At 43.8% G+C, this 27984-nt stretch overlaps 1 pseudogene; it reads right to left on the reverse strand.

Moving 5' to 3' along the window:
- On the reverse strand, positions 1-27972 carry LOC120847360 (annotated as a pseudogene).
- Between the last annotated feature and the right edge of the window lie 12 nt (positions 27973-27984).

Here is a 27984-nt window from a genome sequence, read left to right on the forward strand (position 1 = left end):
CTAGTAGGTTTCGTATTTCAGCGTTAAACCAGGGTTTTTGTTTACGCCTTTGCCGTACACGTCTGAAGGTACAAAAGCCTCAACTAATTCCAATATTTTATCGCGAAACTGGAACTAAATCTTGTGCGGGACTCAGATAAACATATAAAAAGTTAAGACATATTTCTGTAATGCAATATTGTTGGCGTCAAAGTTTCCCTTCTCAAACATGAGTACCCTGCGTCTCACTTGTTGCTGTTCAGGTACGCCTAATACCTTCGATTCAGGAACAACAACGCCGTGATCACTTCTTCCAGGATATACCGGGACCCTAGAAGCGATATTTGAGTCGTTGCATAAAACAAGGTGTAAAACAGCCGTCAGTTTTGTCGGTTCTATATTATACTGACTCAGACCAAACGTATCTAATAATTTTGTGAACATAGAATAAACTCGAGATTTCTTGCTTGCTGTCGTCCAGGTTAACGACAAATATATGGCAAATTACAATCTCTTCCCAGAAAGACGGTGTCTGATATCACTGATGACAGACCTGATAGCAAGGAAATGCTTTTTTTATTGCCATCGGGTGACGGTACACAGTTCGAAACACATTAGTGTTCCCTTTGGGAAAACGAACGCTACACCATACCAATTCTTAATAATTTTGAAATTTAACCTCACAACTGGTTCACCAAGCTGAAGTTAGCAAAAAAACTCCTCCTCTATGTCAATGTTCCTCTTAACAATAAACCGTAAATCCTGGCGGGAAAACCTCAGTTTCAGAGACTGTATCGTCTAACCAAGGTTTGGTACTCATAACACTTTGTGGTTTCAGAATCATTATTAAAGATGCAACCTCATCAACATTGTTCTAGATGTTACGTCAGTCCACGACCAGCGCCTTAGGCTTTTCTGGCGTAACAACAATGTCATATTTTCTTGGGCTGACGTTAGAGGATAGGTGTCGTCACTCTGCTACATTCTGGGAATCAGGCGCACGGAGCAAGACTAGCTGTCCCGTGTCGCTGTCCCAGATAAATGCCTGCCCGAATGGTAACTTATTTCTCACACTTCAAAAGAACCCGGTTTTCTCTGTTTTGCTTTTTGTCTTCGTGTGCAGTTCCAAAGTTGACGCCGCTCTTTTTGAACTGAGAAACTGAAATCTGCTGAGATACCAAACCGGGTTCTTTTAAACCTAAATTTCTTTCGCTTCACATTTTCTCTAGCTTTCCAACTAGCAAAATTAGCGACGTTTGGTCGATTTTTCCCATCTTGAAATGCTCCAATGCGGCGGGCCCATTCAATCGGAACGCTGTCAATAGATAAAGTTTCTCTGCAGATGCCGTGATTAGGTTTTCATGGTATAATCGACTGGTTAATTTCCAGCCTCTTGGAGCACAGTGAAAAGCCGATGTCCATTCGGCTGGTCGTACACAGGTCTCTTAGTGTATTCGGCTGGTTCATTCATGGCGCTCTCAGATTTTTGGAAAGCGCCGTCCTTTGACTTGTGGCGCTATGAGGCACTCGGACTTCAAAGTGGGAGGGGTGGCGTGCCAGAGGACGGGTCACGTGGCTCCAGCCACTTCCGCTGTTGAGCTGAAAGAGAAAGATGCCGGTACGGCCGAGAGGCGCCATTGCCTTTGGGTACCATACAGATGCCGCTGTGCTGTGCAGTGAGTTCAGGAGGTGCTTGACGCTTGACGGGGACTGGATAGCAGCGACAGTCATTTTTCGTGCGGGCAAGCGGTTATGCGGCGGGGCTGCTGGATGGATGACCGGTATTGACTTTAGCCTTCGTATCGGACGGTAGCTTGCGCCATGACTGTGGTGCGGTAGCGGAAATTGCCCTCGGTATCCGGTTTTGTGTCAGCGCTCGGGGGCTCGGGCTGCTCGGAAAAGTGGCCGATCGTTCGGCTGGTGCGCTGTTCCTCTCGCTTGTATTTGAAGTCGATCGCGTACCTCTCAGATCCGATTCAGAGGATTGGAGCGCTGAAAAGCGACCAGCCGAATATACCATTCGATTCTTCCCACGTTTCTTTTCGCGATATGTGGGGAACCACGAAAAAGACTAGGTTTGATTGGCGACTTCTATTTTCAAGGTCATTTAATTTGGCCTAAAGTTTCAGTTCACTTTCTTGAACACTCGGGACTCGTCGTCCTAGTATGTTGGCCTTTGAGATTACTCTGTTAATTTTATTCTCAAGATCAGTTTGCTTTCTTTCTATGCGTGTTAATTTTGCCAAGACAGCTGCCTGTCCAGTGTGCAATTCTCAGGGTATGCTTTTAATGTTTCCCAACTGTTCGGTTTCCTCTATAGACATGGGGCGGGGGTTTTATTCCACGTCACCTGCCAAGAGGAGCAACGCTTCCGTGAACTAAAGACACGAATAATAAATCAGGAATGCCAACCCATCAATCGCTCAGTAACCAAAACTATAAGTACAACAATGCAGCATGCGTTTGCCGATAGGACACGACACTCCAACAAGCAGTATATTGATTGTCAGGAAGAATTTAGAGCATTTCAGGCAACTAACCTGATACATGAAACAACGTGAGTACGGGCCGAGAAGTGTGTCGTGCTCCACTGTCGCTTGACTAGGTAGCTTCCTTTCATGGCCGTAGCGGGGAGGATCCGGAAATGTCCCTCGGAGCCTGACCATCGGCCGGTCTTAAAGATAACACATAAAAGTTTCTGTAACCTTCGTTAGCTCAAATGGACTGTTGTTCGACGTCGCAAATACGGATATTGGCGTCCATGGCTCCGAGATGGGAACCGCCGCCGCCCCGACGAAGTTCGCCGCGAGAGCAAGGGTCCCGGCGAGCACCTGTACGTGAAGCAACGTGAGTACTTATAAGAGATGTTGACTTTTCTCTGACTTTTCGAGTGATATGGGTACTTAAACGTGAAATGAATTCGGCCGTGTCGTGGAGAATACGCGTAAAATTCTCATTATAAGAAAAAAAAAGCAGTTTGTCCCTTAAGGTCACGCTCACAGTCACGAACTCGACAATTGCCAGGAAAGTTTAAAGGACTTATTTTTTGTAATTGCTTTGAGGGGTTGAGAGTTGCCTAACTTGCCCTTCGTTAGTTATTCACTAAGGTTTACAGTAAAGGACGTAATACAGGCAAGAAAAACAAACATTCCGGTGGCTGAAGCTGTGTTTTTGTAATCAAGCCACTTCGTCTACACCGTTCTGTAACCAAGCCCCCGTGTCCCAAGCAGGCTCCTGCAAAAAAAAAAAAGAAGATAAACTGCATGCGATTTTTAAACATAAACCACCGCCACGTGAGCACATTTAGATTCAAGGTATTTTTCATAAAAATTAAGGAGATATCTTCGAACCCTCGTACATACATGAGGCCTTTTTGAATCAAGAAATATGGCGAGGAGTTTTGGAAATAATCTTGCTCTTTTTAATTACAGTAACTTAAAATTTTCAGGGCATTTAGACGCATGACTCTTTCTTATTGCTTGTTTTAAAGTCGTGGTTTTGGAGGGATTTCTATATGGAACCTCGCTACCTCGCCAAATGGTTGAAAACACAAAAAATAATGTGTGCCAAGTGTGTTGCTTCACTAGTCTTTCGGAACACTCGCTAGCCTTCTGGTTCATCGTTGTTCGTAAACGACGCCAAGGTGGCCCCAGTACAAAAGAGAACTCTGTGCCCGTCCTTTCAGGTCAACGGGACCGTCAGAGTCGACAGCTTTGCCCCTTTCGACCAGCCACCGCGTTACATTTTGTTGCTCTGGCTGACTCTTGTGCAATTTTATAAACACCAGCTAGTCTAGCGACGGGAACCCCGTCTCGGTGTTGGAAAAAGGGAAGAGGCCGAAAAAGGCCAAGGCGCCGGAGGCCCCTCTGCGTAATCCTATTGGGAATTTATTTAAAAAAAAAATTGAAGGTTGAGCACGTTTCCCTTTGGCAGCAAGGAACCTCCTGACAGTTTAGCACTCCGTGCTGGAGAACCCTTAGCCCGAACCTTAAACCGGCCCTCCTCTAGACGCTTCCTTCTACACGTTTTAGTCTATATTTTTTGGATAAAAAGGAGATCATGGCCAACTTTCTGTGACGTTCCTTGGAATAAAAAGGTTTAAAGAACATGTCAATAGTATAATATATTTGCGGTTTATGATACACAGCCAATTACAGTTCTCGGGGAAATTAGATTTGTTTTTAAAGAAAAACAGAAATTAAAACTTTTGTGACTGTGTCCCACATTATTCAATGCAAAACATAGTTGTAGAGCCTTAGAGTAAAAACTATACGCATCCAAAATTTTAAGCATGGGAACACATGTAACATGCAGACGACTCATGAAAACTTCTCTTGTGTGTACAGGTCCTTGCCTGGTTTCCACCTTCGGCTTTCGGGTCTACAACAGTCCACGAAGAGGCGCTATCATGTTTTTTCAAGACCCCGTGCTCAACCGCATAGATCATCGCGACGGCTCGTTTACGTCCCGTCAAAGTGCGTGTACGGATGAATCGCTCTACGGACTTCGAGTACATCTTCGGCCTCCCATCATCTTCCAAAACCACGAAGACATCGCTACCATCATCCGATGCCGATATATGCGCCTGGCCTTGTCTTGCCGCTTTGAGTGAGCATGGGAACATTTGTAACATCGCGACGGCTCATGGACTCTCTTCTTGTTTGTACGGGTTGGCTTCGACCCCCTCAATATATGCTAAACGAAAGAGCAATACTTACCTCCTGGTGTTCCCGTGCTCACAAGTGTTATTTGAAACCAGGTGTTAATGTGTTAATATCGCGAGTCTCCTTTTACTAACATCTGGAGACGCAGGAACCAACCCTGTTACTATGAATGCGGAACGGTTGAAAAAACTTGATGATATGCATTATATGTTGGTTCCTCTGACTCAACAATTAGCTCAGAATCAGGAATCGCAAACAGGAATACTTATATTCATCAATGTAATAAAACAAAACCAAGAATCAATGCGGTCAAGCATGGCAGATATTAACTCGAGACTTGTTCCCGTGGAATGCAATGCTTCCAAAGTAGGGCAGCTTCAACGCACAGTAACATAGACTATAATTGCCGCCGATTACACCCAGAAACAAAACGCGACATAAGACAAAACGTGCTAAGTCAGAAGACCAGTCTCGTCAAAATAATTTGCTATTTTTATGTGGTTACAGACGCAATCTCACAAACGTAGGCGCAGACGGAAGATAGAATCTTCTCTCTGTTTTTATTGAGTGTTCTTGAGCGGTCCCTTAATATGCAAGTCACTGGTGCCGCGATCGTTCGTGCCCATCGTCTCAGGAGATTCTGCCACGCAAAGTTCCGCCCTATCACCATAAAATTTGCATCTTTCAAATAACGTGAACAAATTCTGCAGTCAAGATCACCATCAAAATCGCTCCGTATCACTGTAAGCGAGGACATCTCGCTGTGTACGCCCAATGCCATAAAAATACTATTAAAACTTGGCAAGACAAATTTTGAGATGGAATAGGCTTCACATTGCGGGGTTGCTCTATAATCATCGCCGCCTGATCGGTCCGTGCCTCGCTGGCGTCCCAGGAAGCGACACTACGCAACGAGAAAACAGCGAATGGCTTACTGCGCTTCCCGGTCGGCCGTCCTCGAGGGCCGGCACTCCGAGTCCGGCAACCTCGGTTGTCAGCCGTCATTCAGAGCTTGCAGTCGTAGTCCGTGTCCAGGCCTGCGGATCGTCCATCCCACACCAGTGCTGCGTAGGCCAGTGGTTCTCAAATGGGGGTCCGCATACCCTTTGGGGTCCGCGAAGCCCTGCCTCATCAGTCAAGCCCGGTAATAAAAGTTGTCTTTTTCCAGGTTGAGAAGAAATGCTTCAGTTTTCGCGCGAGTTTTCTCTAATGTATGTCAATAAGTGAGATCAACTTCGCGCTAGCCCTTAGTTATATCCATTTATTAAATCAATATTATATTTTACCTATACTTTTCCTCTCCTCTCACCACGAACGGGGTCCTCCATCATCTCCGCCGATCCACAAGGGGTCCGCGAAACATCGATGGTTGAGAACCACTGGCGTAGGCGATCAATCATAGCCCGAGTTTCGCTGCGGAACCACCCCGGGATCATCATGACCCAAGCCGGTATCAGGGCTCGCCGTTCCTGCCATCCTTGGTCCGAACCTCACCGGTGGACCGCTCCGGGAATCGCTATGGGCCGTACCAGTCAGAACGGCTTCGTCGTTCCTGCCTGTCCCCAGCCTCGCGGTGCACTCTCTCCTACGCCAGCTCGTGTCTCTTCGGCCGACCGCCTGTCACGTGCCCTCCACCCCGTCGTCTTCTGCCCTCGCCTCCCACAACATCAACAAGTGCTACGCTTTTAACCCTTTGACCGATGAGGTTTACGAGTTAAGTCCGCCTCGTTTTTCTGTCGTACCTCACGCGCAGCCGGCTCTCTCAGACACAGCCAGCAGTCGTCCAAGGTTCATCTCTGGCAGTTTCGCCGGCATGAAATTTGTCGAGTTGTAGAACATACCCATCCTAGTTTACCGATATTTCTGTTTTGTTTACCAGCATTAGAAAGATACTAAATAAACGTGAGGAATTGAGTTCCATTATTGATACTACTGATTCTGATTTTATTGTACTAATTGAAGCATGACTTTTCGCAAAGGTACGGAGCTGTGAACCTTTGGATGGTTGATAAATATTAAGTGTCGACAGGGGTGACAGACAAAACAGATGCGTCGGGGGGGGGGGGGGGGGGGGGGGGTCCGGTTTGCGGTTGCTAACAGTATGCATTTTTTTCTTTTAAACACTGCATCTGAAGTAGAACCCTTGCTTTTATGTTATTCAGGAGAAATAGATCATAGGACTATGTTGCACCACCGTCATATTGATTATCATTTCATGAAACTTTGCATAATGAAATGCACAACATAGTGCTGCGCTTTCCCAGTGCGCCTGTCTTTCTTCTCGGTGATTTTGACTTTCCCGCTATATAAAGGTCATGTGACACCCATTGCATAAATGTGAACTCAGCAGAAAGTAATGCCTTTAAGAACTTATGCTTAGATTTCAACTTTTTGCAATTAGTCCTTGATCCCATGAGAGTGACACCATCGACAGCAAGTGTTCTAGACATCGTTTTAGCAAATCACCCGGAACATTCAAGTTTCGCATCATATCTGCCGGCGATCAGTGATCATACTGTACTGTATTTTGTTTTAGAGGCGATAGTGTCGAGGCCCACATTTAACCAAAACAAATAGGAGATTATAGTAATGCGAAATTTTATCAGATTAATAATGAACTTGAAATTTTTTTATCAATATTTGACAGAAGTTTTGATGCGTTCTGTAGAAAAGAACTGGAACTTGAATAGGCATGCATTTATTTTTCTAACTAATAAATACTCACCGTTTATAAGTATACTTGTAAACACCCAGTCACCATGGTTCAAAAGAGCCCTAAAATGACTGTCAAATAAGAAAAAGCGCGTGTATCGTGCTGCAAAGTTTTGAACCTGTAAGAGCCACTAAACAGCTTATCAGACTTAAGAAAACGGATAGAAGAAAGCGATGGAAGATGCAATGTCAAACTATTTTGCACATAGCCTCGCAGAGCAGTTGATGAACAATCCCTCGAAATTTTGTCAAATCGTAAAAAGAAAAGACTCTTTTTCAGTGTTACTTAAGTCATAAAGTGTTGATAACGTGCCCAGCGACGAATGTGCCGATATGTTAAATGATGTGTTCAGTGATGCGTTTTCTATTGTTAGCAATATTGATAGCCCTTTAATGGGATGTGCCATTACTTATCAATCAATACTATTTCAGCCGATACTGTTGGTATAACTAAGATTATTGTTGGATTGAAGTTGTCTTCTTCATCGGGTGTGGATAGAATTAACTCCAAGTTTCTTAAAACTACTAAAATGTACTCTTTCCTAATTCTCACTAAATGTTTTGAACAGCCACTCCAAGTTGTTTTACTCTTTGATTAGAGAGTTGGGAAGGTGGTTCCTCTTCCAAAAGGTAGCGATAAACATTCTCCCAACTACTACCATCCCATCTCATTAACCAGCATCTCAAGTAAACTTCTCGAGCCCATATCTATTCCAACCTCGTAAGCTTCTTAGAGACGAAAAGTTTCTTCACCACAGCACACAGTGGATTTCATAAATTATTGCAATGTAAAACTCAGCTTCTGATTTTAATAAATGACATTCATTCTATCTTTAATCATGGCTCATAGGTAGACTGCATTTTCGTAAGCTTCGCCAAAGCATTCGATAAGGCGTGTTTACCACTAAAGTAACTAAAACTGGCCATATTCAACATCGTCCCTAACGTGTATGATTCTAATATTTTCTGACTGACCGTTCGCAATTTGTTGCCGTCAATAATACCATGTCTCCACATGTGTCCGTTCATTCCGGTGCTCTAGAAGGGTCGGTTTTAGGGCCCTCACCATCTTTAATATATACTAACGACTTGCAACGTGCTTTCGTCTACCTATCTCTCTGCCAATGATTGTGCAATTTACAATAAAATTCAAGATGTATATAATTTCTTTGCACTTCAATCCGACATTAACTCTGTCCCTCGTTAGTGTGAGTCGTGGATAATGAACCTGAACACTAGTGAATGTAAACACAGGAGAGTGCCGGGTAAACCTTACGACAGTCCTTGTTATTACCTTGAAGGCAGCTTTTTGGAACAAGTATCATCTTACAAATAGCTTGATGTTCACTTAACTTCTAACCTTTCATGAAAGCCCCACATTCAGCATATCACTTCCCGGGCTAACTGCATGGTGGGCTACATAAAACGTAACTTCTCATTGGCACCTGTTTCACTTAAATGGGTTTTATAAAAAAAAAAAGAAATTAGCAACATCAAGGTTGAAATATTCAGCCTATATCTGGGATCCGGGTCGCGATACCCTCATCATGGCACCAGAGTCTATTCAAAATCGCTCAGCTCGTTTCATCCCATCGAACTATCATCGCACTGCTAGTGTCACATCGATGAAAATTAGTTTGCGTTTACCATCTTTCTCTCTGCGCCGTAAAATGTTACGCTTATGTTTATTTCACAAAATGCATTTTCATAATCCCATCTTCCACAATCAAATGTTAATTCTCACCCTTTACATTTCTTCCCGTATTGATAATCAGCATAAAGTTTGAGTCCCGAGCTCACTAACTGCTGCATTTCACTCATATTTTTTCCCTCGCACAGCACAAGAATGAAACCGCCTCCCCGGTTTAATTGCTATCATCACTGATCCTAATTTATTCTTAAATGCTATCACTAACCATTTTTCCAATGATCCATGACCTGTTACATTGTCATATTATTATTATCGCAAATTTGTTACAGTTTGCCCTCCCATCTTTTTGTACCTGCTCTTCTCCTCTATAATGCCTTCGGGCCCTATGGGTGTGTTCAACAAATAAAATAAGTATATTACTGCCTATCGATATTCTATGACTGCCATATAAAATATTACAGGGTACATTGCGATACTTGTTGTTGCTCGGCTGAAATTCTAATTTTAGTGCATGCCCCGAGGCGTTGATGTCCAAGAAAGTTAAGGATGGGTCAATTATCTGAAGAAACTGGTTAGAAAAGTGGATACATTGTGGATAGAAAATGTTCTTATAGACTGTCCCCAGTTTTACAATATAAAGTTTACAAACTCCGTTCTTACACATATGTCTATATAGTTCGAATCCAAAAGTAAGCCATGTCTGAAGAAACTTGTTAGGAGACGAATACGCTGTCTATGGCAAGTATAGATACGGAATTTTTTGCTGAATGCCTGTACACTTTTTTCCGAAAAGTTTTGCATTCAATCTATAACTTTGAATAAAAAGGAGGGGCGAATTATCTGCAGGAATTCGTTAAACTGTAGATACATGTTTGATAAGAAATTTATAGAAAAAATCCACAGTTCCTGCATAGAATATCGTTAAATTTTATCTTAATGGATTCGTTTCTTGCAAGCTGCTGACTCTTTATGGGACCATCGCTGCCACTGGTAAAAAGAAGAAGACATACTACAACAACACTAATTTTGTGCACGTCTGAAGCAAAATTACTCGTCAAATATACTTTAAGTATAGCTTCAATTTTTGATGTCTACTTTTGAGATGTACAGTTAGTGTACTTCGTATTTTAGAATTGTGGTCCGCGCGTTAACGCAGTCTGGCTTCTAATATAATATGTACATACAAAATGTACAGGCTTAATATAGTATTTCTGAACTAAATGCATTATTTAGTTAAGTTTAGTTATGTGTAGTTTAGTAGAAGACCAAAATGAGTACACTATTAGTGCATTGCTTTGTACAAAGGGTGCCCTTATATATTAATGGTTAACAACGCACTTGCTCTCGGCTACCCAATAATATATGGTCTTCAAAAAAGGCGCTTCATCTGGACTCTGTAACGACCAGTGGAATTCTCAATTAGGCTTTAATGGTGCAATCTGCCCGCGTGCAGTCGAGCTGGAGCCTGGAAATAAAAAAAAAGGTGCCTCCTAATAATTTCGACATCATTAGACGTCGATGCGACTCTAGATTAATGGAATGTCCTATTTTACGCAATAAACTGTAGTCGGCTCCAGACCTGTTCTTTGTTTCTGCGCAATCAGATGTATTTAGAATTTCGTTCATTTAGGAGAAATCACCGCATATTAAAGAGACGAGCCGTCTGTTCTATGGTTCGTTCATTCATTCCGCGTAAACAGAATTCCAAAACGAGGAACTTTAGGATCATAATTATTAATTTTCTCTTTCCGCTGCCATCATTACCTGTATTGCACAATCGTTGCGCAAGCTAGACTAACTATTCCCAAATGTTATCGTATTAAAAAATTCGGGGTATGCTACTCAGGGAGTTGCAAACGCAACTTCCTGAGTAGGGATCGTTCAAAAGGGGTCTGGTTCCCACATGGAAAGGAGATGCCAGGGGTAGGGACCTAGCCCGGTTTCGAACGAGGGTCGTGTGTATGACTATACTCTGTTTCCTTTTATACCATGGATCGCAGTGGAGGCTACGTGCCATCCTATTAGGACCGCCCAGGATATGCATCGCTATGACGTCACGACTTGCGAGGTCTACATGACGCCGAATCGTTGTGGAAAGAAGGAAGCTTGCGCTGGAGGCGGGACAAATAAAGGTCCTGCGTTCCGTTCTCCTTCTGGTACATGGGATACATGGGAACATGGCACTTGACGTGGCGGCACGCGCTTCGCTGTGCCCTTTTTTTTTAAGGTCACGCGACATTCACGCGGCAAGGGATCGACGGCTTCGATGGCGCACAGCGTCCTCTGCGCTTCGTCGTTATTACGAAAATCTGTATGGTTTGTCTCTTGCCACCGAAGATCGGGATTCTGTTTATTTGCAGCAATTTGTCTCTCCTCCCTTCGTGCTCCTATTCTGTAATACCCTATGTCTTTTTTAGCCTTTTTGAGTATTGGGAAGGAAGGAAGACGCTGTCCAACGGGGTTTAGTAACACAAAATAAGACTTTGTTCTTTGGTGTCCTGGTTGACCGAGTTACATCTGAAGTCTAGCATTGTAAATCTGTGCAAAGCGCGTTGCCAAAATAAATAAATTTATACGTATATGTATAAAGAGAGAGACATAGAGAGAAAAAGAATTGAATAGAGTGGAAGGCGTCGGAAATCGGGTCAACGTTTTTCCGACGAGAGTTGTGAACTAGACCGGAAAATGGCAATTTCGGTTTGAGACGCGGGTATTATATGCGCCGACATGTCTGTAAAGAAACTAATGACGCGAAATTACAGTAATATCTGGGTTAATGAATCAGTATTCTTCTTTGATGCTAAAAAAAAAATCACCATTTTATGGTCTCGTTCTTTTTTGGTAGCTTTAATTCTGTGGAGCTCACTTGTAAATGAAGGACAAGCTTAAAAATATGGAGGCGGAGGAGCGGAATGTCTCAGACGTTTGTTTCCGATTTGTTCACTTCATTTAAGTGTTTCCTGCTTTAAAAATATCTGGATTTGTAGAATATTTAGCTGCCACGAATCCAGCTGCAACAAGCGTCAATCTATGTCACCCCCCCCCCCCCCCCTTTCTATGTATTGATGACCATCGGAATAATATTTAAAATCCTTTGATGGCCAAAACATTACTTTAAATACTGGAGATCTACAAACCCTCACGTTGTTTTAGAAGAGAAGTTTATAGACACCTGATCTTTGAAAAAATACCTTTCTTCTTGAAAATGTTCCTAAAATGTTGCTCGTAGGTACAATTCTAGGTTTTGCAGCACTACTTCAAGTCGAACGATTAAAAGCAGTTACGACTTCGTAGGTGGCACAAGTGCAGCTTGTATTTTTTAGAGTAGAGATAAGTGCAATTAAATTTGTAGTGTGTGCAGCTGCTTTATTCTTGCTGAATTGAAGGTAGGGGTACACGCCATCATACCTCAAGTCCACTTTGGGCTTGGATTTTATTGGACAAGGGATCTTCTTTTAGAGATCACTCTCGATCCTCCGCTGCTAAGCCCAAGCTTTCTCGTGCCTGATATATAGTGCGCTAAATCTAAAAAGGTGCACGTTGTGTGGGAGAAAATAAACAAACTTGATTTGTTGTTCCTGGGCAAAGTTGACCTTCAAATGAATAATAGTTGGCTACTCGTCTGACTAAGGCTACTCATAGACGAAATGTCTATTTAGGCTTTCTACCGTATTTCTTCAAGGAGCCAAATCTCCAACCGTACCATCAATGAAAGTATGAAATTGCCCTTACTACCTTAAGAATTTTAGAGCGTACACCTTCCCCGGAAAGCACTTGGGAAAGCAAACCACTGCGATCTACGTACCTGCTCTGCGGCTGAGAGCATGCCATTTCATGTGTTTAAGGGGGCGATGCAACGATTTTTGTATTTTGCGCAAATACCGCTTAGAACGGATCCCTGACGTTAATGACCTGAAAAATACCCGTTCGTTTTTCACCACACGCAATCGAAGTCGCAGCAAAAAAATTAAGAAAACGAGCAAAATTCACTCCCTCAACTCGCAGCCAGAACAAGCGGCCATGTGATCTGGAGCCAATTATATGCCGCCAATGTTGATCATAGCCATGCGCTGGGGTTGGCAAAACACAGGACACGCGCTGCGTTTCAGACATTGTTATGGTTGGGCTGTTTTCTTCATTGCAGCGATTGGACACAGGACACTACCCGAATGCTTCTCGAGGTATAGATTATCACGAGCCCAAATTGAGTGCCCACGCAATGCTCGGGTCCAATCTATGAGCCGCATTCAAATATCGCCCCTGGGCGGTACTGCTACCGCCCAGCTTCGTCATCAGGTTTTGCGAAGGAGAGATTGAATGAAAACGCTCGGTTTCGTCCTCGAAATTAGAGCCCAACAAAGGAGTTCCTTGGTCAGTGGCGTTGCGTGCGAGCATCCTTGAGTCACACTAGTGCCAGTAAGCTCGCGTAAAGTGAAAAACATTCCAACTGAATATTGTTGCACCGGCCCTTTAAGGCACATGGAATGGGCCTTAAGGCACAATATGACTGCCGGTCCCACGATGGCAATCTTGAACACACCATTAGTTTAACCACTAGATGACGACATACATTCGTGTAGCCAAGAAACTAGTATGGCTCGTTGCACTGATGCTACTCCTCAGTTCTTAATTTCCTCCTTTCTACCGTATTCTGCATACTTTGCATGTTTGCCGGGTGCTCTTATCCGTGTCACGCGGTGCCAGTGCTGCCCAGTTTGCACAGCTGCTGAGCTAGCCCAGCTAGCCCAGCTAGCCCAGCTAGTTCATCTATCGAAGGAAGCCAAGCTGGGTAGCTTTTATTTTTTGATATGAGCTTCTGGTCCGCTGCACAGTGATTATCACACGCCTTCGTGAAAAAGATCACTCAGTGATTAAAGATCTTGCGGTTGGCCTGATCCATATTTAGATTTTTTTATTTGACAAGGATGTCGGCTAGGAAGCTAGTAACGCTTAAAGATAAATTTTTCTCATCAATTAAACAATTGCAAAGTAACTGTATGTAACAACATATTGTTTCGCATGAAGGCGTTGCATATTGGTTAAATGCCTCTAAAAGGGGCGCTTACAGAGAACGGTATATCTTGAGGTGCCGACTAGGACTTAACATTGTAGTGACGAGTACATAGTTATGATAACTCCGATAACCATATTCAATACTTTGCCGAGCCATTTCGCGGGCCTGACTGCAAACAACAATATTAGAAGTTTATAATGGGGGATATTTTAGGAATAATGTAGTAGCGTATTGGCGTGAGCCATGAACTAACAAAAAAAAAAACCACCATTCTTTCCCTGAAACAAAAAATTGTTCGTCATGAGAGTTAGTCGGCGCTGCCCGTAAAAATTGGTATCAGGTATCACAGCATAAACATGTATATTCCTTATCGCAGTAAATCATAGCATAGTGGACGTGAAAGCCGATGAGGAAAATTAAGCAGCGCCAGAAACACTACGTCAAGGAACTCGTCGTCTTCTAGTGCGTATGTTGTAACCAGCAAAACCAATAAATCGCAGAGCATGCGCCATGGCCCTGTGTTTTTAGTGTGCATGTGCTTGCGTGTCTTATATCTTTCAACCACCCTTTGATTTAGAATAAAACAAATACAAAACCTTTTTTGCTTACTCTCGTCCTCCGAGACCTAGTAGACATATACGATATGGGGGAAAAATAAAACATTACAATTTGCAGATAGTGAAAAAAAAAATTAATAAAGGTGAGGCAAGACGAGGACGGGTGGCGGTAACGCTTATGCCCCGAATGTTTTTTTTTTTCTTGGGGGGTGTGTGGCGACATATTAACAATGTTTCCGCTCATACTTAAAGTCAAGCTATTCAAGATGGCGTCTCTCACCTGGAAAATTGCTATAGCAGACTTTTTTTGGAAACATAGGTTGAAAATGACACTATATTTACTTTATCATTGAATGATAGTTGAAATGCGACTGGGTGCCACAGGAAGTAACGTGTGATAAAAATGCGCTCCCGGGAGGTTGTAGAGTTCCTAGATTACAAATGAGCTTGAAAAAATAAAACCAATTCAGAGGCGACTATAGTTATGTAAAAGTGTCTAGAGTTAAGGAACAGTACAAATGAGAAAATCACAATGGCCAGGCAAACACAATTTCCTTCTAGTTTAGGTTAGTGTTCCAAAGTCACTAGATTATAGAAACGAAGCGCCAAGCTCCTTGTTTGGTCGCCGTTTTGGTCCATGGAAAAAGCAGTCTTTCCTTGACCTCTCATGTTTGGGCGAGCCAATGCTAATTCGCGGCGAGTGGTTCCTTCATAAAGACATTCTTGTACAGTTATATTTTGTTTCCACACCCAAGACTAACAAGCACATCTTCACACCAACACCAACATGAGGCGTTGCCGCGCTTGGTAGCATTGAAAAATAACTTTCCTGTCAGGAAATACGCACGGAAAACAACATAATAGTATGAGATTATGGCATAAACCGAATTGAACAGATGATTGCATATACAGTTCCAGGGACGATTACATTGGCGAGGAACGCTTTCAGTACAATGACTGGCCATCATGATCTTGGCGCCGCTGGTTCGGAATGACCCTTTCAAAGCTTGGACTGGACGGAAATGGCGATTGACATGGTAAAAAATACTGCTATTCCAATCGCCTTGTGGGATTTTGGTCCTCTGTATGCTACTACCCGTTTTCATCCTCCAGGCAGACAGACGGAAGAGGCAAAGGTGCTGCTTTTCCATCGGAATCCAGTAACTAAGCGTCCCCAGTGATCACTCTTCACCAAACTATTAACGGTGACAGGTTGAGGGTGGAGTATAAGCATGAGGGCTGACAAAGGCACGGGCGTGAGCGCTCCAGGGCTTGCACGCTAGAACCATGGTCAAATCTCTGAAACAGCGTACGATGCAGAGAGCAAGTCGCCTGCTTCTTGTACCAGAGTTGAGGTGACCTGAGAATGACACCGCGCTCTCATTGGCTTTGATTGAAAGGATAGTGGGTAGACCTCAATCCTAGATGCCTTGAGTTTTACCAACTATATTTTTTTTTTCAATCATCCGATAAGAGCTGGACGTTCTGACATCATCGCGACCCGTGTACAAGAAGCAGACTAACTTGCGCTCCGTATAGACAATCTGGTAACACTCTTAGCGTCGTGTTCCTTCCTTGTGCGATGGCTCATTCACACAGGTCATACAAAAGCGGTTTTTAGAAGCAAACATCATTTGAACCTACTCAAGGCATGTCCGTATGTAATGTTGTCGTCGTGTATGATGTAGGGGAAGTGTTACTGCGGCTGGACGGTGTCACGTAAGACCCTTAAAATGCTGGTGAACACACTAAAATAGAACGCGGACGATGTTAGCATTTTCCCGAGGATTCGTTTTAGGAGCAACAAGTTTACAAGTAACATACAGTGCATGCAATCGTTACATGCACAAGAAAAAATAAAAGAGACGCAATGAATCGCACATGAGAGAGGAATCATGACCCTGCTGACTGCTCTATCGCCTTCTGAACACGACAATTTAAAAATACTCATTCGGAGCTGACCAGCTCCATGTTTAGAAAGGTTACACGTGTGTTTATTTGTTCTCGTCAGTATTTCGTGTAATGCGTAATATATTTACGTTCAAGGAATGTATCTGAAAGTAAGAAAACATCAGTACAAGCAATGGCATTTTATGATTGTAGCAAAAAACAAAAAAATTGCCTCACTTCACAATTGCAACCTTATCATACCCTTAATACAGCCTTCAAAATAAGGGAAGTTCAGTGCAACAGCACCTTATTTTACGATTATAAAATGCGCATTTAGTCAAAATAAAATGGCTGAAAGATAAAGTCATGGCCATATAAGTCGTTGAAATAGCATTTTTAGGCGCTTAAGGATGTCATATGTTTGAAGTGTGTGGCTTTGAAAAGTACCTTATATGCGCGAGTTATCGTGCAAACAAATTGTTTCGCTGTGCGAGGCTCACGCTCCGGTTACTTACTTTACCTCCACTGTAAACTTTTGTGAGCTAGATATTTTTTAAATGGTCAGTTGAAGAGAGTGACAACTGCAGGAAGATCTTTCAGTTGCCAATAAAGCTCTGCATAATTGGTATCCTGGAAGCAGTGCCACCTTGCATTCCAGGACTAGAATACAAGCAAATAAAAAAAAAAAATCAAACACGTTTACAATTCCCTGTAACGCCGAATTAGAGCGCAGCTCTTGAGGAAGAGGAGGGGAAGGTAGGGAGAGGAGGGCATGCCCCTCCTCCTCTCCTCCCAATTAGTGAGACGTTTGCGCTAAATTCCGCGCTAAATGTAGCCGGAAGTTTTCCCGCAAAATTTAGCGGGGAATTTTTCCGCTACATTTAGCGGGATAAATTTGCCGCAAAATTTAGCGGAAAAATTCTCTGCTAAAGGTAGCGCAAAAATTTTCCCACTAAATTTAGCGGGAAATATTTTCCACTAGGTTTAGCGGAAACATTTTCCCGCTATGTTTAGCAGAAAATTTGTTCTCACTAAATTTAGCGAAAAAACTTCCCCGCTAAGTTTAGCGGGGAAATTTAACCATATGCAACGCGCGGTGACCCTCGTGACGTCACACGTGACGTCATTATGGGAAACGTCCCGTAATGCAACGCGCGGTTATGCCGACGCCGACGGCGACACCTCTCAAGCCGGAAACGGGCGTCTAAGAGCTGCGCTCTAAAATGGGTGAATTGAGCATCCGCTAAATTTAAGAAAAATGTTTTCCGCTAATTTATGAGGGACATTTTTTTCCGCTAAACTTAGCGCGAAACTTTTTTCGCTAAACTTAGCGGGGAAAATTTTCCGCTAAATTTAGTGAGGAAATTTACCCATAATGCAACGCGCGTTGACGTCACGAGTGACCCTCGTGACGTCACACGTCTGACGTCATTATGGGAAATGTACCGTAATGCAACGCGCGGTTACGCCGACGCCAACGCCGACGGCGACGTCGCCCAAGCCGGAAACAAGTGCGTAAGAGCCGCTCTAAATACAAAAAGTACATGGTTTTTGGAGTAGCGGCGCTGCTGCCAGCTTACAGATGCTACCATCCATTACGAAAATGGCAGATCTGTACTTATATAAAAAAAACAAATATGGATATATAAAAAATTGGGCAGATCAGCCATATCAAGAACATCAGTTTATAAAAGCCTTATATAACCAGATCTGCCTAATTTTTCATATATCCATATCTGGGTTTGCCAAATAGGGGTACATCTGCCTCCCATATCAGGGTGCTTTTTTATTTTTATTCTTGCAGATTTGTTCTTAAAAAAGTCATGGAAGCTACACTTAGGCGGTTTCTGCGAGTGAGTTTTACGCCCAGGGGGACATTACGTGGGCGCTAAGCTTTGCGATTACTCGGGTAATGTATTAAAATTCACCAATGAACTTTTCAATTAGTGAAAATAGACATAGGGTTCCAAAAAGCAGCTAGCGGGGCGTCGTCCAAAATCCCTAAATCAGTCATTTTCAGAAAGTCTTTCGACACTGAGAAGCGCACTAAAGCCACCACTCGTGGAGCAGGTACAAGGCTGGCGGTTTCAGTAAGGCGCCCGCGCAATTTTTCTCTCTTATCTAGCCAAAGCCTCGTACCTGGTCCACGAGTGGTAACTTCAGCGCACTACTGCGCTTCACACGCGCTCAGTCTTTCTAATAATCACTGGTTTAGGGGTTTTGGACGACGATGAGCAAGTTTCTAATCGAAACGATATGTCTAATTTCACTAATTAAAAGTTAATCAATGAATTTTATTTACTTAGCCGACTTATCGTAAAGATTAGCAAACTACATAACGTCCCCCTGGACGTATCACTCTCGCACAAACCGCATAAGTGTAGCGTTCACGGCTTCCTTTAAAACAAATCTGCAACAATACAAAAACAAAAAAAAACGGTATCTATTGTGCTGGTAGTTGACTCTTCGGCCATCCACAGTGGGAGCAATGGTAAACCGTGCCGCGCTCGGCTGCGCTCGGCCGATCGCCGGTATCCCGACGATCGTTTCGTCGGCATGAACCGCGAGACAGAGTGTCCGTCAAGTTAGAGAAAGTACGAGCGGGAGGAGAGGAATACGCCCGCGGATGACTTAGCGTTTACCAGTATTTTGCAAAATCATAACAATCATTCTACAAGCGATTCGTCAAGCCGCTCGTCAAATTTTGGAACGCGTAATTAAGAGTCTGTGCTGCAGTTGTTTTTTTGGCGACACGTCAAAACTTTGTCGGCGGCATGTCGAAACTTTCTGCTTGTAGCGCAATCGCACCAATGCCGAAACAATCTGCATAATGATTCTCCAGGCCGCCAGGAGATAGACACGGCCTAAATCTAGAGGTAATGTGGAAGAATACATTTAGGAAAAATGATTAATTGTCACGAAGTAGGTTGCAGCGCACAATACGTTGACAAGACGCGACTTGAAAGGTGTTGTCCGAGGGAGATGTCGACACGGCCACGGCAAAACCACCACTCGAACACAGAAACGAGAAGGTGCCCGTGAAGATTCAACAGGATGTAGCACAAGCTGTCGTTTGTCGAACCGAACACTGAACGCATCACAAAATATTATTCGGCTTCTTTGAAGAAATCGCTTGGAGAAGCAGACATACGCATCTGCCACAGAGGGAGAATTCACACGCCAAACTAAGTCCGGCTAAACGCATTCCGAGATCGGCAACGGCTATTGCGTTATCCGTCAAACGACGTGACCACTCACCTTTTACAATGCTTTCAGCTTAGGGAGAGAGAAAAAAATCGAAGGAGAGGCCAAAACGGGGTTTACGAACACAAGGCTTATCTTTAGCGGCCACAACGAGGAGATGTGTCACTTGTAACGAAGGTTGACAGTGCTGTGAATGCTATGTGTGGCCTTGGGCGCCAGGCAGGTGCAATGTCCTGCTTTGTCACCAGATTCTAGACTGTAGTCACGTGACCCTAACCGGAGACACGATTCGCCTAAAACACGCGTAGCGTCTACCCTGCTGTCAATACCGAGTGAACATACAGCTCGATGAAGTCTAGCTTTTGAACTCAAAATGATGCGAGTTTCAAGATACTATGTTTTACGCTGTATAACCTACAACACAATTTTAAATGAGAAAATTAACGCGACTATTTTTTTTGTGCATGATGTCGACAAATAAATAGATAAATAAATATGTATATATATATATTTTTTACTAATGAATTTAAAATCACGTGTACACTGTTTCAACTTTTTTTACGAATGAGTTATACATAAAAGACACCGCGGACAGCACATCTTCCGACTTTCAACACACGATGAATCGGCATCGCTCGCAAACGAACGGATGCGATACTGCTCGAACGGTTTTGAAAGAGCTGCGTATTGCACTCCGGGCGCAACGGCTTCCATTCGAAAAGAAAAGGACTCGGGACGGCGAAGTAGCGTCTTGCATCTTGAGTAAGCTAACGGTTCGTGTTTACCCGCTCAATTTAGCGAGGAAACATGAAAAAAATTTAGTTTCACTGCCAGACTTCGCGGAAAAATTGACGTCACGTGACATACGTACCAATTCATTTTCTCGTTAAATTTAGCGGGGCGGCTACAGCGATGGCGACGCCGACGCCGCTTAACTCGGAAACGGGTGCCTAAGAGCTGCGACTAAAATCCATTTGATTAACTCGCGTTCCGATCGCACTTCGTCATATTGTCACACATCAAACATACAACCAAATTTCATTTTTCTTTCAATCTTCGAATTGCGCAATTGATTAATTGGTCCAAATACCTGGAATAACTTCACTTTAAGGATGTTGACAATAGTTAACCAATTACATGAGACTCATGCAATATCGATCAATCAACTAGTGTCTTAGCGAGTACATATTACTTGTTGCTTGCACGACTGAAACGGGCCCATATATCATTATCAGGATGGTGATATATGGACGTATTTACGCACTTATACGGCCAGATCTGGCAGTATTTGCCCACCTATATGGCGAAAGACGGCCGTATTAGCTCCCAAGCTCCCATATCTGGCAAAATACAGCCCTATTTGACTGCTTATATTATCATATCTGAACGTATATAAAATATATCAGGGCCATATCTGACATTTTCGTACGGGATGCCATGAGCCATGAAGCATGAGACATCTCTCGGACATTAAGACAAGCAGGCGATCTCCCCACCTCCCGTTCTTGCCCAACACAAGAAACCTAAACGGCGAAAGCGCATTCGCTGAGTCGGTGGTTAGACAAATTCGAGATACACTGCTACCATCAAAAAACGAAGCCTACGAAGTAAAAAGATTCCTGAATGCCTATCGTGCTATCTGCTGGTACAGGCTGCCCTCGCACTCTGCTCGTGATCGTTTTGTGATCCAAAGTTGAAACCCTTTTGTTGTTTTTGTAAACTAAAACATAATCTCTCCTCTTCCTTTTTTGTGGAAAATAAATATTAACATTGATTAACATTAACACCGGTAAACTCAATTTATTAGTCAGACGCACTACATGAATTATAAATTTATCAATCAACCGTGGAAGCGTTCCGTCTCGCTGAAATAAAGAAAAAGAGAAGAAATTGACACTGTCGATGATATCAGGCCCCTTCATGTTTCAAAAGTAGGTCAAGGTGCGTCGATGAACGAGGCACGTGCCACGTGCAGCGCTTTGGAAGATCATGGCGGCACAGCGCAGCACTGAGTTAGATTTCAGACGCCATGCTCTTTCCGAGAAGTTCCGCGCGGCACGTGTCTCGAGCATTTACAGAACAATGAATGGCGCCACTTTTCCTAGGATAGAGGGACTTTACCGATGGTATAGGGTGCCTACATGTCTGTCTGTCTCAGGGTGAAGACATCCATTGTTGCCCTGAGTGTGCAAGCGCGTGACGCTCTCGCGCACTTGGTGCGTGACTTGGGCGGTAAGATGGCGCCTACGCATTAGCAAAAGCTACGCGCTCGAGCTGAGTGACACCAGATTGCCCGCACTTCAAAATGCATAAAAAAAGATTGGGCGGAAAAATGACTGAGATGTCACCACTCAAGCAAAAGCGCGCGTGTGTATGAAGGCACTCTACGATGGTAGAGGCGCCAGCGCCGCCCTCAACGATTTCCTGAACTTTAGGGATGAACAGTTTTTGTGCCACACATCAGGTGTCTCAGCAAAGCACCAAAACAGTTTTATTTTAGGTTACCTAAGCTATCCAAATGAGACGACCGAATGCCAATCACGAGGGAAGTCTGATATATAGTAACATATGTATACTTATTACAATTCGCTTCATTTGGTGACATTAATTTCGTATGTTGAAATGCAGATGCGCCAAAACTGTAAAATTTGATAGGCTGCTAAAATATTAATAATTCAAAAATAACCAAAAGCCCTTGTCCACTTCCTCATATACCTACGGAGTTCAAACGTTTTGCGAACATTATATTGCAGCTATATTATACTTTCAACGAAGTGGAAACTGCCACCAATCGAACAATAATATATTGCTATGTTTGCAATCAAATAATGTATCGTCATTATTAAACCTGCGCCTCAAAAGTTATTTGGATGTTGAAAATGCCAAAACCTAAACGTGCAGCTAATTAAAGAAAAAAAATCTATCTAATATAAACAAGAAGATGCTCTTGCTGAAAATGTGATTTTCGCCCAATATCGGAGATGTCAAAAACGAAGTAATACACAATTTATAAATGCGGTCGTCCCTATCTTCTTTTTATATATTCTTAAAGGCCGACGTACACTTCGCACTTTGTACTTTTGCCAGCCCCCTCCTTTCCTATATCCTCTCCACTTTTTATATTGCCCCAACTTCACTCTATTTGCAGCTTAGGAGAGTGGAGCTCTAAGAGGATTATCTTCCCTTCAGAAACCTTAGGCTGTACGTCGGCCTTCAACAAACAAGCGTAATCAATTTGTGTTACTTTTAATGGTCCCTTCAAAAAATAGGAACTAGAGGAGCAAGTGAAATTTCGCGCCTTCCTACCTAAAACATAACTTGTATAAAAGGAAGGATGATTTAATTACATTTCCAATAAAACCGCTCATTCAAGAAAGTATTCAGAATGAGACGAATAGCGAGTTGGCAAAGAGCGCCTAAATGGCTAGAATCAGTGGGACCGTGGCCTTAAAAAGGTACAGAAGCAAAATCGTAGCGCCTCTTTCTTTATGTAGACGTGGACTTGGCTGCTAACAAACACAAGTCTTTCATTCGTAAACCCAAGAAAAGCATTTCTAAAACGAATAAAACGATTTCCCAATAGAACCTGGTAGTTGGGGGAGGGGGGGGGGGGGGGAGCTTCGTTACAATGTGTCACGTCACGGGCCTGTCAGGAGCAGCGCCACGGCGCGGCGTGTCCGATGGAGGTGCCAGGGAACGAGCGGCGCTTGGCACGCCTTTCCGATCTACATAGTTTACCATACCTCGGGTACCCCACTTGGCGAGATTGTAACGCGTTGACGATAAAGCTGGCGCCAACTAGGGACAACGATCGTAATCACGGTATACCAGTGGCCGCTTATGGGACCGTGATTTTGCGAGAGTGACGTCACGGGAAAATATATCGAGACGCATCGCGCCGCCTAGATGGATGAGTTTGAAGCGCTCGCCAGAATCCGTCGGTTGAAACGAAAAATATAGCCATACGCTGAAAATACGAGAGTGTGATCATCATTTACGGATGTCATGAATCATATTTCTGCCGCTTCGAAGCATTCAGGGAATACTTCAAGTTTCGATTCTGTACCACGTTAAGTCATGGTGAAGTCAATATATCTTCAGTCTCTCCATTCGCCGTGCTCCGTCCGTAGGTTGCAGCCATTGGCTTTCCAATACGCTTTACAAAAACGTAGACGCTCCAGATTTCTTAAAGGGGTCATTAAAAGATTTTTGTCCTTTGCGCATATACCGCTTAGAAGCAATCCTTTAACGCTAATAACCTATGAAACACGAGTTCGTTTCTCACCACACACAATAGAAGTTGCAAAAAGAAAAGAAAGAAGAACGAGCAACGTCCACTTCCTCAACTCGCAGCCAGAACAAGCGGCCACGTGATCTGGAGCCGATTATATGCCGCCAATGTTGATCATAGCCACGCGCTGAGGTTGGCCAGGCACAGGACGCGCGCTGAGCTCCGAACATTCTCACTGTTCTGCTATTTTTGTTGTTGCCGCGATTGAACGCGGGCCACTACCCGAATGCTTGTCCAGCTATAGACGCTTTACACACGCGCCAAATTACAGCCGCCATTGCTGACCTTCTTTTGTCTTACCGAGAGGCCGAGCAACTGAAACGGTAGTTGACGATCCTGTACGAAGGCCGATGCTTTAGAAAAAAACACAGTTGAATCTAATATGGCAATAACCTGGCCTGTTATGGTAATGATGAAGTGAAATAAAGGGAATAAGAGGAAACAAAAACTGAAGGTCAGTTATGGCGGCGTCCATGCACAGCTGCTGCAAAGCGTCTATATTGCTCATCCTGAGCCCAAAGCGAGTGCCCACGAAATGCTCGGGTTCAATCAATGAGCCGCATTCAGATACCGTCACTGAAGGATACTTCGACCCCCACGCTACGTCATCACATTTTTGGAAAGGGGAGATTCGAAAAAAAAAAAAAAGCTCTCGCTTTTATTCTCGAAATTACACCGCAACAAAGCAGTTTCTTGGTCAGTGGCGTTGCGCGCGAGTATCCTGGAGTCCCACTAGTGCCTGTAAGCTCGTGTAATGGGGAAAAAAAAAAGAAAAACATTTTAAGCGAATATTGTTTCACGGCCCCTTTAAAGGGGAAAACTGACAGTATGCAAAAAATATAGGGGAACTTAAAAAAGATTCGAATTAAAAAGAAACGAAACAATTGCGAGTCACTTTATCGAGTAAATGACAGATATAATATCGCCCACCGTGATGTCTTTTCCTTCTCCGGAACCCGGTGAAAAACGAAGCACACTCCGCTATGCTTCACAGCCACGCTAAGTCCGAGCGCTGCCAACGAATCGATGCATCCAATCAAACGGAGCAAGAAAGGCAACGTCACGGCGCTAGTCGCTTTTGTGTGTTTGTTGTCATCGGCTGAACCAATTACGCAAAGAGCAAAACAACAACACCAGCAGAACAAGAAAAAAAGAAAACAAGATTACGGCTTATTAACTGTGCTATTGTCTCAGAAAGTAACATCAAACTCACTGAAGCAACCGGCACCGTGACGATGCATTTTTTTAAGCTGCTTGATCTGCTCAATCGGGTCGTAGCGTCATCTTGACGTGCAATACCGTGTATTCACCAATACAGTGTTTCCAAACAAGCTCCCTTTTACCCACACTAGATGCGGGCTCTACGGGTGAGCAGAAACCAAATTCAGGGAGAGTGAAGCGTTTTGCGCATGCGCAGTACCGACAGCAGCGCCACCTCAGGGACGTGACGTCAGAGAGTTGAGACGGTCTATAGCAAACAGCGCGTGGCGTTATCAGGTGACGCGAGAAAGGTGACGAGGCGTTTGTAAAACGCTGAGAGCGTTCGCGCTTCTTACGTCCGCCCTGACGTGGGCGCAGAAACAGTAAACTGAGCCGTAAAACGTAATGAAGGCCGGTGAATTTTGTACACGGCGAGCACTTCCGTAGGCGCGTATACGTCGAGGCTTCGTCGTAAATTCCTCATGCAGCAAGGAGAGCTTGACTTTCTATGTTATGGGTTTTGTCTTTAGCGTTTCGGGCAGACTCATGGACGTGTTCTTGGAAGAGATCGAGATTGGTGCGGTATATATGCCTCCTTGGAGAAAGTGACGTCTTGATTAAACCGAAGATTTATTCCTTCCAGAATAAATAACAGGAACACAAAATCAAAAACAACAAGAACAGAAGTTGGTAAGAACAATTGAGAAGAAAGCTTCGCCTTTGTGGTCGTTTCGATAAAACTAAGCCCGCCTTGGGAATCAACCTTTTTGGAAATACGTAGTGCATCCGTCTGCTTTGGGCATTATGGCGTTCAGATGTACGGCACGTGAAGTTATCTGAGAAGCGAAGACGAAGTTTGTGGTATGAAAGGACCTGCCACCTACTGAGCAACCTAACAACGAAGTTGACGCTGGTTTAACAGTTCGTGGTTTCATCAGAACCACAGTGTTATCAGAACGCAGAAAAGGCAAAAGGAAAGGAAAACAAAGCACGTGGTTACCTTTTTTTTTCGGTTAGCTCTACTTTTTTTGTTGTTGCTTGCTCTGAGCTTTTAATGATAAGAAAGAATGAATCATGCCGCTGCCAGGATATACAAAGTCAATGAGTCGGCACCGAGCGTACATCGAAACAGCATCGCAGTTCCCCTGGTTGCGAGGTTTCCCGAGATTTTCGGTAAAGGTCCACTGCCTTTGAGCGCGATGTGTTTAAACGGGCCTTTCGGGAAAATCAAACCCTTTTGTACCTCTCGTCAAACCGCCTTGCACCACGCCAAGCGGGCAATTGTGTGGCTGCTCTGATGTGCACTCGGGCCGGTGCTTACGCTCCATATGAACGTGGAAGTAGCTCAATTCCTTCTCCCTTACCACATCGAGTTCTGAACACAATGAAAACAAAGCGAACCCATCACAAAGATACACACCTTGTTTTTGTTATCGTCCCAATTTCTTTGCGTTCTGAAATTGCAAAATGGTAAAAGAAACATGTACCTCTCCTTCAATCTAGGGATGCTCCTCCACGCGCGGTCTATCGAATAGTCATAGTGGGTCGAAAAGATCATGGGAGGAGTTGCGCATTTCCGGAGTAGTCTATTCTGGAAGGATTAAAGCGGGGAAGGTATGCTCAGATCGTGTAGGCAAATTGGAATAAAACGTAGTCGAGTGCAGTGAACGAGTAGTCGTAACTCTCAATCAACGCTCGAGGCCGGCACAACGGTAGCCAGCAACTTTCTGGAACAAACCCGGCGGAACCCGACGGGAGCGTTGACATAGCTTCGTTCCATCAGCTGGCTCGTGATGGCAGGATGGCTCAAAATAACTGTGCCGTAAAGTACCACGGAACCGCCTACTTCGTTCAAGCGCTCACTGTAACCATTTCCCAAACTTGGAAATTCTGCAAATGATACGTTAATCGCCCGATTTGACCGGACAACCGCCCGTGTCTAAATCAACCCAGTTCTCAGTGAAAGTGGTGTGGCTGCTCCCCCGGTATTTTACGGTAATAGGCAAACAGGATTGTTAGAATTTTAACGTGACGGAAACATTTTTGTACTTTTATTAAAAACTAATTAGAATTAATTTTTCACGTTTAGAGTTGATCATTCACGGTCATGTCCCACAAAACACGCATGTTTTTTCTCTCTAAGCCGTTCTAATCGCAACAAAAAAGAAAAAAAAAACGAGCAGCGTTTATTTGCTCAACTCGTAGCTAGATCTATTAGATGTCGTGATTGTGCATCGATTACATATCTCCAATATTTATCACGGCCACGCGCAAAGGTTGGCGAAAGCACACGGTGCGTGCTTACTTTAGGCATTGTCGTGCTTTGGCTATCACCGTCATAACAGCGACTGGACGCGTGTCACTGCCCGAATGCTCGTCGAGATATTGATTGAGGCGAGCCCAAACGAAGTGCCTACACCGTGATCGCGTCCCCGGTCTATGAGCAATATTAAAGTATCGTCCCAGCAGCGAATACGCCATGACCAAATCAAAACCGCAATTCCCATTACTACGTCATCAAGTTTAGCGAAGAAGATGAAGGAAAAAGTTGGCCCTTGTCCTTGAAATCACACCGCTATGAAGAAGCTCCTTTGTAAGTGGAGCTCCGCAAAAGTCTACTCGGATCACAGTGGTGCCAGTAGGCTTGTGTACAGTGAGAAACCTTTCAGCTCAGTATGTTTGCTTGGCTCCTTTAACTGTCTGAAAAAAGGCAGGTTAGATAAGGAGAACACCGGAGGATCCAATATTACTTCTCCCCAAAGTGTTCTAGATAGCTACAAGGTGTTTGACCTCACCTTTAGGTAATACATTTGAAGACTCCG

This window comes from Ixodes scapularis, unplaced genomic scaffold (assembly GCF_016920785.2).
Source record: "Ixodes scapularis isolate PalLabHiFi unplaced genomic scaffold, ASM1692078v2 PGA_scaffold6__148_contigs__length_123643588, whole genome shotgun sequence".
In the NCBI taxonomy this organism is placed as follows: domain Eukaryota; kingdom Metazoa; phylum Arthropoda; class Arachnida; order Ixodida; family Ixodidae; genus Ixodes; species Ixodes scapularis.